Source organism: Aythya ferina (assembly GCF_964211825.1).
Source record: "Aythya ferina genome assembly, chromosome: 27".
NCBI classification, from domain to species: Eukaryota; Metazoa; Chordata; class Aves; order Anseriformes; family Anatidae; genus Aythya; species Aythya ferina.
The window spans coordinates 710,394-723,697 of NC_140310.1; the positions used below are offsets into that span (position 1 = coordinate 710,394).

Sequence of the window (13,304 nt, forward strand, 5' to 3'; positions counted from 1 at the left end):
TTTTTGTCTTTTTTTATTTTGGCCTCCTCCACCTCCACCACCTCCACCTCCTCTTCCAACTCCTCCACAACCTCCACCTCCTCCTCCACCTCCTCCACCTCAATTTCCACCTCCTCTTCCAACTCCTCCACAACCTACACAACCTACACCTCCTCCTCCTACAACTCTTCCTCCTCCTCCACCTCCTCCTCCTCCTCATCTTCCTCCACCTCCTCCTCCTCCACCTCCTCCTTCTCCACCTCCTCCTCCTCCACTTCCTCCTCCTCCTCCTCCACCTCCTCCACGTCATCTTCCTCCACATCCTCCTCCTCCTCCTTCTCCTCCTCCTCCTCCTCCTCCTCCTCCTCCACCTTCTCCTTCATTTCCTCCTCCTCCACCTCCACCTCCTCCACATCCTCCTCCTCCTCCTCCACCTCCTCCTCTACCACTTCTTCCTCTGCCACCTTCTCCTCCTTCTTGTTTTTTTTTTTTTTTTTTTGGTCTCCTCCTTTACCACCTCCTACTCCTCCTCCACCTCCTCCTCTTTTTTTTTTTTTTTTTTCTTTTTGCCACCAGTTCCTCCTCTAAGATTCTACTATTTCTCCACCACCTTCTTCTCCTCTTCCACTTCCATCGTGTCCCTCTGCCTAGCCCTTGCTCGCCTCCTCTTTTGTCACCACTTCCTACTCATCCGTCTCCTTTTCCAGAAATGCCGCCACCTCCTCAATCTTCTCCACCACCTCCTCCTCCACCACCTCCTCCTCCGCCACCTCCTCCACTGCCCCCCTTCCCCTCTTACTCCCCCTTTTCCACCTACGCCTCCTCCTCCTCCTTTTCTGTTTCCACCTTCTCCCATCTCCCCTCTCCAACACTCTGGTTCCCACTGCCCCCCTTTGGCCCTTTTATAGGGAGGAGCAGCCACAGCCCTGATTGATGACAAGCCATTTGCATAAGAGCTAACAATCGCTACCCAGGCAACAAGCAGCGCATCACAGAGCGTCATCAAGATGATAGGAGCCGCCAGCTGCTACCTTACAGGGCCACGGTGCCATGGTCCTGTGGGGTGACAAATGGAACTAGAATTAGGAGCGGTGGGCAGCGCTCACAACCATAGCCTCCCAGAGAAGCCGCCTTGGCACACCTGGTTCATGGCAACTCCTCCTGACATCTCTGGGCTCACCATCATTGCTACCAGCATGCCTTAGCAAGGAGCATGCAGAGGAAGTTGGCCAGGAAGTTTCTGCCGAGGTGGAGGAGGCTGTGGAGGAGGAATAGTCAGTGGGGCTGGAGAAGGAGAAGGAGGAAGAGGCAGTGGAGGTGGAGGAGGTGTTGGAGGTGCAAGAGGCAGGGAAGGAGGAGAAGGAGGAGGAAAATGAGAAATAGGATTAGCAGGCGGGGGACGAGGAGGATGCGGTAGACAAGGAGGAGGCAGTGAATGAGGAGGAGGCAGTGGACAAGAAAAAGTAACTGGTTCTAGCATCAGCTACACATTTTCTGCACTCTGGCCTATGCCTTTTGAAGACTATTCAATACTCCTCAGCACCTCCAAGAGGAAGAAAACACCTGTGGATCTGATCCAACCCTGAGAGCGGCCCTGCGGCTGCTCAAAGCCCAGTGATGGGCTCTGCAGCGACTGCAAGCCCAGTGATGGGCCTTGGGGGGCTATTCCAAAACCTGTGACGGGCCCTACAGCCACTCTAGCCAATACGAAAGGCCCTGTGACCACTCCAGCACTGTGATGGGACCTACGGACACACCAAGCCCACTGATGAGCCCTGCAGCCACTCCAAGCCCACTGAGAGGCCCTGTGGCCGCTCCAGCCCCTGTGACGGGCCTTGCAGCTGGGCCCAAGACGGTATCAGCCACCCACAAAGAACAGACTCACACAACAGGACTCCTTGCCAACACCGCCTCACAGACACCTGGGCCTTGAGCGGGTAGCTCACCTTGAGAGAGCTCATTGCCTTCCCAGTAGCTGGCATGTGCCGTTTCGGGGGCATTTGGGGGCTACAGCGTGCTGCTAAGAGGGATGTTGGAGCTCCAGCAGGGCAGTGCTTCCACTAAGGCAAGGCCTTTTCTGCATCTTCTACTGCCCTGCAAGCGAGGATGCTTGGGGCACACAAGAAGCTGGCAGGGGACACAGCTGCAGGGATTGCAGGGATTCCTAAATTCATAGCGAAATACAAGAAAGAGAGGAGGACGTGATGCTTTTGATAGAAAGGAGCTCGCTTTGGGGTCAAAATCCATCCCTTTTTCAGGGAAGCAAGTGATGCTGTGCGTTTCTCTCGTCCCCCTGAGACAGCCACTGCGTGACGATGGTGCCAAGTGTCTTGAAAGAGACCTTGCTTTCTCAGGCCCAGGTGTCCAGCTGCACACCAAGGCCGTCCCTGGCTTCCAGGCGCAGTTGCCAGGCCCAAGGCCGAGCTCCCCTGCAAACCCCCAGCCCAGCAGACCTTGCTCCTGCCGTTGTGGAGCAGCCATTTCACGGGAGCCTTTTCTCCTGGCAGTCAGCTTAGCGCCGTAAGCTCTGCCACCGGGACACCCGAGAGCCGTGGGAGCTCAGCAGAGAGTCACTGTCAGCCTTGGAGCTCACAAAGGTGGGAGGCCACAAGTGCCCTGAGCGTCCAGCTCGCCTTGAGGACTGGTGCTGGCACTCGAGGCGTGGAGGTCGGCATGGTGCAATGGGAGGCGCCACTGTCCTGCTGGTGGGACAAGAGACACTGATGTGCTGCTGCTGCAGGAGGAGACTTGAAGGTGCTGCTGCTTAGAGGTGCTGAGGAGCGGGCAGCCTCCATGCCGGTGGCTGAGCTAAGCATGCTCCTGTTCATTAGTGCTCTCCCCTTCCTATCTTTTTCCGAAGGTGGAGAGAGAGAAACGCACAGATCTCTTTCTGTCCCGGTAAGAAATGGAAGAGCCTTGTAGCTACATATTCGCCAGATTCTGCCTGGCGCCCTTGGGACTGGGGATCTGTGTTGATCTGTAATAAAGAGCAATCGTCAGCACAGCAAATCCCCGTGACCTTGTGTCTATCAGCATGGTCCAAATCCCTCTTGTGATCTCTGCATAGCTGTGGGGTGGCCAAGCTGTGTGTTGCATGGTGAAACTGGGAAATGCTTGGGATGGGGAATGCTGAGTGGGCCGAGAACTCCTTGCTGGGATGGGAAGGCTTCCTTGGGGTGGGAAGCCATTGGGCTAGGAAAGGAGAGAGATGGGAAATGTTCCTGGGCTTTGAAAGCATTGGGAAGCAAAAGCATTGGGATGAACAATGGCTCCTGGGATGGGAAAGCCTTGGGATGGGAAGTCTTGAATGGGGTGGGTACCATTCCCTGGGGAAGGAAGTGCTTGGAAAAGTCCTCCGAGAGGGGAATTCTTTGGGACGAGATCTCTTTGACTGAAGAAACGCTTGGTGTTGATGGGACAGATTTCGCCTGGCTTGCTGGGAATGTGCCATCAGGTGAAATGGCAAGGATGGGCACAGCCGCTGAGGCCGAGAAGCCGGTCCTGGGCTGGGTAAGCCTTGGGCTGGGCAAGTGGTGGTGTGGAAGTGTGGTGGGCATGGCAAGTGCTGCGTGGGAGGGCAAGCCTGCTGGGGATGGCCAAGTCTTGCGCTGGGCAGCCTGCTTGGGTCCAAAGCCTGCAGTCCTCCCCAAGATGTCGGTGAGGGGCTGGTGAGCCATTGGGACGGAACCCCCGTTGCCCGGGTTCCCCAAGCAACCGCCCCACTCTCCAGCCACCATGGCAGGTCCAGCAGCCGGCTCCCGCTCCTCCCGGGGCTGCGGCCCTGCTGGCGAGCCCAGCGCCCCAGAGCTCAGCCCAGCGCCCTTTTTCCCACAGAGGGTTTCCCCAGACGGCTTCCGCGGCTTGCGCAGACGCAAAACTCCCCCTTCGTCGTCCCAGCCGTGCCGCCAACGGTGGCTGCCTGGCTGCTGCCCTCCCTCCCCGGAGCGACGGCGCTGCCCTTGCAGCCCCCGCAGGTACCCACCCTCCCCTCCGCGCTGCCCCAGGCCACCGTCTGGCACGTGGTGCCGGGGGTCCAGGGGCAGGTGCTGCAGCTCCCCGCCGGGGTGCAGCTGCCACCTGGGGGGCACCTCCCAGCCCAGGGGCACCACCTGCAGCTTGGGCAGCTCCCCGCCGGGGGGCAGCTCCCTGCTGTGGGGCAGCTCCCCGCCGTGGGGCATAACCTGCAGCTGGTGCAGCTCCCTGCTGTGGGGCAAAACCTGCAGCTGGTGCAGCTCCCAAGCATGGGGCACCAGCTGCAGCTGGTGCAGCTACCCACCGTGGGGCAGCTCCCCCATAGCGCTCCTCCCTGTGCCCCCGTCCATCAGTGGGGACAGCCCATGGTGACGGGGACACTGGTGCCCCACCATGCGCTGGGGCTGGGGCCCAGGGCCGTGCTCCATGGGGAGCTCCTGCACCCCGCAGGCACCTGCCTGTTGCAGGCCCCCGCCCAGCGCAACCCCCCGCCACCCCTCGTCCCGGGGCCTCCGCTGCGGGGGCAGGCGCTCCCCACGCCCCGCACCCTGAGCAGCAGCCGGGGGCAGCTGCCGGAGCCCTGCTTGCACGCCGTGGGGCTCAGCGAGGACCAGGGGCCCCCGCTGCCCGGCCACACTCCCCCCGAGCCTGCCCAGGCTCCAAGGACCGCCAGCACCCAGACGGCGACGCCCGACGGTGAGTTTGGGACTGGCACAGCCGGCCGCTTGTGGCCCCACACCCAGGGGCCATGGCAAAGCTGACATTGCCCGTCTTGGGGGATTGTCTTGCTTCGTCCTCAGCGGCGACACTTGCAGAGGTGCCTGAGGAGCCCCTGGAGCTGCTGGAGCTGGGCCCTGATGCCTTCGCCGAGGCCTTTCCAGAGCTGGCAGGGGACAGCCAGCAGCTGCAGCACGTGCAGGACCAGCTCCCGGCCGACCTGGACAGCTCCGGCTTGGAGGAGCTGCTCAGCTGCCTGGATGCTGTGGAGCCCCAGGACGCCTTCCCCGATTTGCCCAGCAGTCCTGCCCTCAGCCGCTTCCTCTCGCAGCTGCCTGACGTCTGCGAGGACATCGAGGAGCCGAGCACGCAGGGACTGGAAGCCACAGGAGCCCTCGGTGAGGTCCCCTCAAGCCCTGGGCTGCACCCCGACAAGGTGCAGGCTGGGCGGGCGCTGCAGCCCCCTGCAGCTGCTGTGCCGCCACTCAGCTCCCCCCTCAAGCCTGCAGCCCGGCCCCAGCTCAGGAGAGCCCTGCCCAAAAGGCCTCCCCAGCAGGAATTCATCCCTGCCCGCAGGAGAACCCTGCCCCAGCCTCCCTTGGCTCCCGTCAGGAGGCCCCCCGACCCTGACTGCCTCTCTGCCCGCAGGAGACCCCTGCCCAAGCCTCCCTCGGCTCCCGTCCAGAGCCCCCCCGACCCTGACTTCCTCACTGCCCTCAGGAGAGCCCTGCCCAAGCCTCGCCTGAGTCCCCTCCAGAGCCCCCCCGACCCTGACTTCCTCACTGCCCTCAGGACAGCCCTGCCCAAGCCTCGCCTGAGTCCCCTCCGGAGCCCTCCCGACCCTGCCCGCAGGAGACCCCTGCCCAAGCCTCTCCCCAAAAGGCCACCCCAGCAGGAATTCATCCCTGCCCGCAAGAGAACCCTGCCCCAGCCTCCCTTGGCTCCCCTCAAGAGGCCTCAACTTCTCCCAGCCCTCAGGAGAGCCCTGCCCAGTCCCCCTCGCAGTCCCCTCCAGAGCCCCCCGCCTGCCCCTGTGCCCACCGGCACCAAGCGGGGGGCCAAGCGCCCTGCGCCCAGCAGCACCCCCGGGACAGCGCAGAGCTGCCAGCACAGGAGGCCGACAACAGAGAACCCCCCCAGCAAGGAGAGGAAGATGCTGCTGGGCCAGGCTGGCCAAGGCCGCAAGAGACTGTGCCAGGGGAAGACGGGTGGCAGCAGCACGGGGGCTGGCAGCAGCACGGAAGCAGGCAGCAGTGGGCAGCAGCCGGTGATCAACAGCACCACGGCACCCAGCAAGAGAGCACGAAGCCCGGGGGCTGCAGGGGGGCAAGGAGCAGCGTCGCCACCTCCCCGCAGAGCGCGGCTGCTGCTGGAGACTCCGAGTGGGGAGCCCTGTGCCGTGCGGCCCCAGGACAGGCTCCGGGCCCAAGCCAGCGGGGCCAAGACGCTGCAGCGCCAGCACGCAAGGACAAAGACCCCCAGCGAGACTTTGCAGCCGCTGGGGGCCAGGGCCAAGGTGCTGGGGCCAGTGCACCAGCCGTCCTGTGTGCAGCCGCAGCCCACCTCCAGCAGCCCCAGCAGCATGCCCAGCGCCCCGCCGACAGTGCCAGGCTCCAGCGCTGTGCCCGCTGCCCCCCAGTCCCCGGCTGGTGGCAAGGAAAAGGAGGTGCCAGCACCACCAGGCAGCACGGCATGAACGGGGGACGCTGCCATAGAGCCGGCGCCCAGAGCACTGGGCCTGCCAGCTGCGGGGGGCCAAGCGCAGCGTCCGGCTCTGCCCACGCAGCCGCGCACGCTGCAGCGGCCGGCGCAGCCCCGCGTGGACTACATGCCCCGCGTGGGGCCCTGGGCGGGCCGCGCCGCGGCGCCCACGCCGCTGGAGGAGCAGGAGGAGTCGGTGCCCATCACGTCGCAGCAGCGTCCCGAGCGGGAGCGCCTGAAGAAGCTGGCCCAGGAGGAGCGGCAGCGGGCGGCCCACCAGATGAAGATGGGCCCCGTGCTTCTTTTGGGGCATTGCTCTTCTTTCCTGCCTTCTGGATTAGAATCCTCTCGTTAGGTGCTCACTCAGCAAGGCCTCTGCCTGCAGCTCTTCTTGCACTGGCATGCCGAGGGGATAAGAACTGGGAGGTTTTTGGGATAGCAAATGATCAGTGGGATGGGAAGTGATGATGGGGGTAGGAATTCATTGGACTGGGAAAAATGGGTTTTCTTTTTATTAAATTTAAAGTTTTTAATTTTCATTTAATTTCTTGGTTCTATTATTTATTTAATTAAATCCACTTTATTGACTGTGTTGTACAGTATGGCATTGTTTTATTAGTATAAAATTAGAAGTATTAGCATTTAATAGTATTAAATATTTTTATATATTAATATAAATTATAAATATCATTATTTCTTATTTTGTTTGTTTTTATTCTTTTTCTACCCTATTAAACTCTCTTTATCACAACGCACTGCTTTGGACTTTATTTTTCCTTCCGAGTCGTTCGGGAGTCACTCCGGATGGGGTACATTAGCGAACGCCTGTGTGCTTCAGATCCAAGGTCACCTTTGCCCTCAACTCAAGATACATCTTTGCACCTGTTGTTGTGAAACAAAGTTAACAAGAGGAACAATCAAGTTACCTACTTGCTAGCAGCAGCTCTACGTTTGCTGGGGTTTGCTCTGTGCGTTTTGAAGACCATTCCATGCTCTTCAGCCCCTTCAGGAGGAAATGTATGGTTCTAGGAAAATGCGTCTTGACCTGATGCGTAGCTGTGACGCAGCCTGCAGCCCCTGCAAGCCCTGGGATTTTACCTGCAGCCCCTCCAACAACTCTGATGTTCCCTGCATCGACTTCAACCACCACGGTGGGACCTGAGGCCCCTCAAAGCCTTGTCACTCGCCCTGCAGCCCCTCGAGCCCCTGGCATGTTCCCTGCAGCCCCTCCAAGCTGGCACAGGCCCTAAGAGCTGGCTGCGGGGACTACCCCGTTGCTGTCTCAGGCACAGAGACAAAAGCAGCAGGAAGCAGGTGATCCCCATCCCTGGGCGAGCTGCCAGCATGGGACAAGATTGCAGCTTTCCTCCAGGCAAGCACATTGTCAGCTGGCTGCTGCGCTGCTGGGATAGCAGCTGCGGGAGCCTGGCAGCAGAGGGCAGGGAAGCCAAGCAGCTGGGATCCGGATCCTTCTCTGGGGAAGGAGGCACTGAGAAAGCGCTTGCAAACAGGGCACAAGCCCTCAGCCTCTGGAGGCGGCGCCTGTCAGGCGTGAAGGAAAGGGATCCCTTCTGGGAAGATGCTGTGGGCTTGCTGAGGCTCGAAGAACAGACGGTGCTGGCTGCTACCAGCGTGCTGCAGCAGCGGCAAGACAGAGCCGTGGTGGTTTGCCTCAGCTGGGCAGCTGAGCTCCAGCACAAGCGCTCTCTCCCTGCCCCTCCTCCAACGCCAAGGGGAGAAAAGAGGCTGGCAAGGGCTCAAGGGCTGCCAGAAGGACAGGGAGATCACTCCACAAGGAGCGTCACGGGCAAAGCAGGCTCAGCACAGCCTGTTCCAGTCCAGCCCGGGGCCTGCTCCTGCGGGGGCTCTCCACAGGCCGCGGCCTCCTCCAGGCCACAGCCACCTGCACCACCGGGGGCTCCTCCAGCCACAGGGGGGCTGCAGCATGGAGATGTGCTCCACGGGGGACCCATGGGCTGCAGGGGGACAGCCTGCTCCACCAGGGGCCTCTCCCTGCACAGGCCGCAGGGGAAGTGCTGCTGTGAGCCTGGAGCACCTCCTGCCTCCTGCTGCACGGACCTTGGGGGCTGCACAGAGCTTTCTCACTCCTCCCTGAGCCAGACGCTGCTGGGCAGCAGCTTTTGTTCCCTTTCTTAGATGGGCTCTCCCCCAGGCGCAAACATCAGCCTTTTGCTCTGCGTTCTGGGCAGCAGCGGGTGGGTCCCTCCTGGAAGGAGCCTCCTGGAAGCGGCCCTGAGCTCCCATGGGGCAGCTGCTGCATTCTCCTCACAGAGGACACCCCTGCAGCCCCCCGCTCCCACAGCCTGGCCACGCAACCCCAAGCCAAGACACGGAGCGAGCCTCCCTGATTGCCAGGCAGCAGCTGGCTCAGCCTGGGACCCCAGGCCAGTGCCCACAAGACTCTCCTGGGCCTTCCAAAGCAAGCCTGGTGGGGATGGAGCGCCCACAAAGAACTGCGGTGAAAGAATTCATTTGAGTGTGAAATGATGGGATGGGAAATTGCTCGGATGGGTGGTCGTGGTGGTGATAGGAGATCATTAGGCTGGGAAAAAATTGTTTACAGTAATACAATTTATTTACTGTCTTTTTAATTGATTGTATTATTTTTATTAATTTCTATTCCTTTCTTATTCAACTCTTTATCAATGCCTATGAGTTTTTCTTTTCCTTCGGATTCTCTGCATGAAAATTCTCTCTCTCTCGTCACATCTGTCCAGAATGATTTAAATGAGTGTTTCCTATCAGCTTGCTCTGAGATTGATAGTTGATGGTCACAATGTTGATTTTTTCATTTCTAGTGTTTTGTTTTTTTTTTTTTTCTGTGCTTTTTAGCTGTTTTTGTCTTTTTTTATTTTGGCCTCCTCCACCTCCACCTCCCCCACCTCCACCTCCTCTTCCAACTCCTCCACAACCTCCACCTCCTCCTCATCCTCCACCTCCTCCTCCACCTCCTCCACCTCAATTTCCACCTCCTCTTCCAACTCCTCCACAACCTACACAACCTACACCTCCTCCTCCTACAACTCTTCATCCTCCTCCACCTCCTCCTCCTCCTCATCTTCCTCCACCTCCTCCTCCTCCACCTCCTCCTCCTCCACCTCCTCCTCCTCCACCTCCTCCTCCTCCTCCTCCACCTCCTCCACGTCATCTTCCTCCACATCCTCCTCCTCCTCCTCCTCCTCCACCTTCTCCTTCATTTCCTCCTCCTCCACCTCCACCTCCTCCACATCCTCCTCCTCCTCCTCCTCCTCCTCCTCTACCACTTCTTCCTCTGCCACCTTCTCCTCCTTCTTGTTTTTTTTTTTTTTTTTTGGTCTCCTCCTTTACCACCTCCTACTCCTCCTCCACCTCCTCCTCTTTTTTTTTCTTTTTGCCACCAGTTCCTCCTCTAAGATTCTACTATTTCTCCACCACCTTCTTCTCCTCTTCCACTTCCATCGTGTCCCTCTGCCTAGCCCTTGCTCGCCTCCTCTTTTGTCACCACTTCCTACTCATCCGTCTCCTTTTCCAGAAATGCCGCCACCTCCTCAATCTTCTCCACCACCTCCTCCTCCGCTACCTCCTCCACTGCCCCCCTTCCCCTCTTACTCCCCCTTTTCCACCTACGCCTCCTCCTCCTCCTTTTCTGTTTCCACCTTCTCCCATCTCCCCTCTCCAACACTCTGGCTCCCACTGCCCCCCTTTGGCCCTTTTATAGGGAGGAGCAGCCACAGCCCTGATTGATGACAAGCCATTTGCATAAGAGCTAACAATCGCTACCCAGGCAACAAGCAGCGCATCACAGAGCGTCATCAAGATGATAGGAGCCGCCAGCTGCTACCTTACAGGGCCACGGTGCCATGGTCCTGTGGGGTGACAAATGGAACTAGAATTAGGAGCGGTGGGCAGCGCTCACAACCATAGCCTCCCAGAGAAGCCGCCTTGGCACACCTGGTTCATGGCAACTCCTCCTGACATCTCTGGGCTCACCATCATTGCTACCAGCATGCCTTAGCAAGGAGCATGCAGAGGAAGTTGGCCAGGAAGTTTCTGCCGAGGTGGAGGAGGCTGTGGAGGAGGAATAGTCAGTGGGGCTGGAGAAGGAGAAGGAGGAAGAGGCAGTGGAGGTGGAGGAGGTGTTGGAGGTGCAAGAGGCAGGGAAGGAGGAGAAGGAGGAGGAAAATGAGAAATAGGATTAGCAGGCGGGGGACGAGGAGGATGTGGTAGACAAGGAGGAGGCAGTGAATGAGGAGGAGGCAGTGGACAAGAAAAAGTAACTGGTTCTAGCATCAGCTACACATTTTCTGCACTCTGGCCTATGCCTTTTGAAGACTATTCAATACTCCTCAGCACCTCCAAGAGGAAGAAAACACCTGTGGATCTGATCCAACCCTGAGAGCGGCCCTGCGGCTGCTCAAAGCCCAGTGATGGGCTCTGCAGCGACTGCAAGCCCAGTGATGGGCCTTGGGGCTATTCCAAAACCTGTGACGGGCCCTACAGCCACTCTAGCCAATATGAAAGGCCCTGTGACCACTGCAGCGCTGTGATGGGACCTACGGACACACCAAGCCCACTAATGAACCCTGCAGCCACTCCAAGCCCACTGAGAGGCCCTGTGGCCGCTCCAGCCCCTGTGACGGGCCTTGCAGCTGGGCCCAAGACAGTATCAGCCACCCACAAAGAACAGACTCACACAACAGGACTCCTTGCCAACACCGCCTCACAGACCTCTGGGCCTTGAGCGGGTAGCTCACCTTGAGCCAGCTCATTGCCTTCCCAGTAGCTGGCATGTGCCGTTTCGGGGGCATTTGGGGGCTACAGCGTGCTGCTAAGAGGGATGTTGGAGCTCCAGCAGGGCAGTGCTTCCACTAAGGCAAGGCCTTTTCTGCATCTTCTACTGCCCTGCAAGCGAGGATGCTTGGGGCACACAAGAAGCTGGCAGGGGACACAGCTGCAGGGATTGCAAGGATTTCTAAATTCATAGCGAAATACAAGAAAGAGAGGAGGACGTGATGCTTCTGAGAGAAAGGAGCTGCATTTTGGGTCAAAATCCATCCCTTTTTCAGGGAAGGAAGAGATGCTGTGCATTTCTCTCATCCCCCTGAGACAGCCACTGCGTGACGATGGTGCCAAGTGTCTTGAAAGAGACCTTGCTTTCTCAGGCCCAGGTGTCCAGCTGCACACCAAGGCCGTCCCTGGCTTCCAGGCGCAGTTGCCAGGCCCAAGGCCGAGCTCCCCTGCAAACCCCCAGCCCAGCAGACCTTGCTCCTGCCGTTGTGGAGCAGCCATTTCACGGGAGCCTTTTCTCCTGGCAGTCAGCTTAGCGCCGAGAGATCTGTCACTGGGACGCCTGAGAGCCGTGGGAGCTCAGCAGAGAGTCACTGTCAGCCTTGGAGCTCACAAAGGTGGGTGGCCACAAGTGCCCTGAGTGTCCAGCTCACAATGAGGACTGCTGTGGCACTCAAATTGTCACCTGTTTGCTGAGATGCTGGGATACCTGCTCTGGTAGCCTGGCATCAGAGGGCAGGGAAGCCAGCAGCTCGGATCTTTCTCTGAGGCAGGGGACACTGAGAGTGGAAATGGAAATGGGGCACAAGCCCTCCGCCTCTCAAAGGAACCCCTCAGATGTTTAGATATAGTAAAATTATGTATATCTGTGTGACTCTAGACCACAACATGTTAGTGTTCTGGTTTGTCCACTGCTTTGTTGTGGGGGCTTTGAGTTGGCCTCTACTCTTTAGGTGAATGCTGACTTCATATCTATGGTGCACTTTATTCTTAAAAGGGGAAGTTGCTACCAATTTCCTGTCCAAAGTTCCTCATAAGCCAACTGCAATCATCATTTCAGATGTATCTCCCAACTTACACATTTCCTATTTCTCCTTGATATTTACTCAAGAAATGCATTTTCACAGAGACATCATATTTTTCTCTCAACTGGCATCTGGCTGAGCAGAACGATGTCCTTTAATTCCCTTCCACACAATAGGTAACTTGTTCCTTCTGTCTTGTGAACACTTCCTCCTAAGTTCAATGTGAATACAAGTGGCAGAATTTTGCCTCATGTCTTAAATGTTTGGCAGGGCTGCCCTGTCAGGTGTATTTATACTGGAGAAAAATAAATAAATAAATAAATAAATAAAATAAAATAGCCATACACACCATATAACCACTTAACTTTTTCAGTTCTTCTGTTAACAGTGCATGAACATGGCGTTTTGTTGTTTTATTGTTTGTTTTAAACTCCTTACTGCCATATAGAATCATAGAATCATAGAATATCCTGAGCTGGAAGGGACCCTTAAGGATCATCAAGTCCAACTCTTGACACCGCACAGGTCTACCCAAAAGTTCAGACCATGTGACTAAGTGCACAGTCCAATCTCTTCTTAAATTCAGACAGGCTCGGTGCAGTGACCACTTCCCTGGGGAGCCTGTTCCAGTGTGCAACCACCCTCTCTGTGAAGAACCCCCTCCTGATGTCAAGCCTAAATTTCCCCTGCCTCAGCTTAACCCTGTTCCCGCGGGTCCTGTCACTGGTGATAATGGAGAAAAGGTCTTCTGCCTCTCGACACCCCCTTACGAGGAAGTTGTAGACTGTGATGAGGTCTCCCCTCAGCCTCCTCTTCTCCAGGCTGAACAGGCCCAGTGACCTCAGCCGTTCTAACAAAACAAAACAAAACAATAAAAACACCCTTTGTTGAGAATCTCTGGCTCATGGTTTCAAATGTCACTTCACCTGAACCATTTCAATCACAAGGGATATCCTTCTGTCAGGCTCGGTAGTACTTCCCAACTTTATGTCACCTGGAAATCTCAAAGCTCGTATGGAATTTTTAGTCTTCGGCCACCATGTCCATACTGAACGTACCTAAATTTGAAGTCATCTCTGCTCTGAATAGGAGGTTGGGTTTTCAGAGGTCCCTTCCAGCCTA

At 57.5% G+C, this 13,304-nt stretch overlaps 1 long non-coding RNA gene across 1 annotated transcript in view; it reads left to right on the forward strand.

Annotated features, from left to right (window-relative positions):
- Positions 1-11,567: 11,567 nt before the first annotated feature.
- LOC311424301 overlaps positions 11,568-13,304 on the forward strand; it is a 30,624-nt gene continuing 28,887 nt past the window's right edge. Inside the window, exon 1 of the long non-coding RNA XR_014686042.1 lies at positions 11,568-11,774. This is a non-coding gene — a long non-coding RNA (uncharacterized lncRNA). The remainder of the gene's footprint in view (positions 11,775-13,304) is intronic.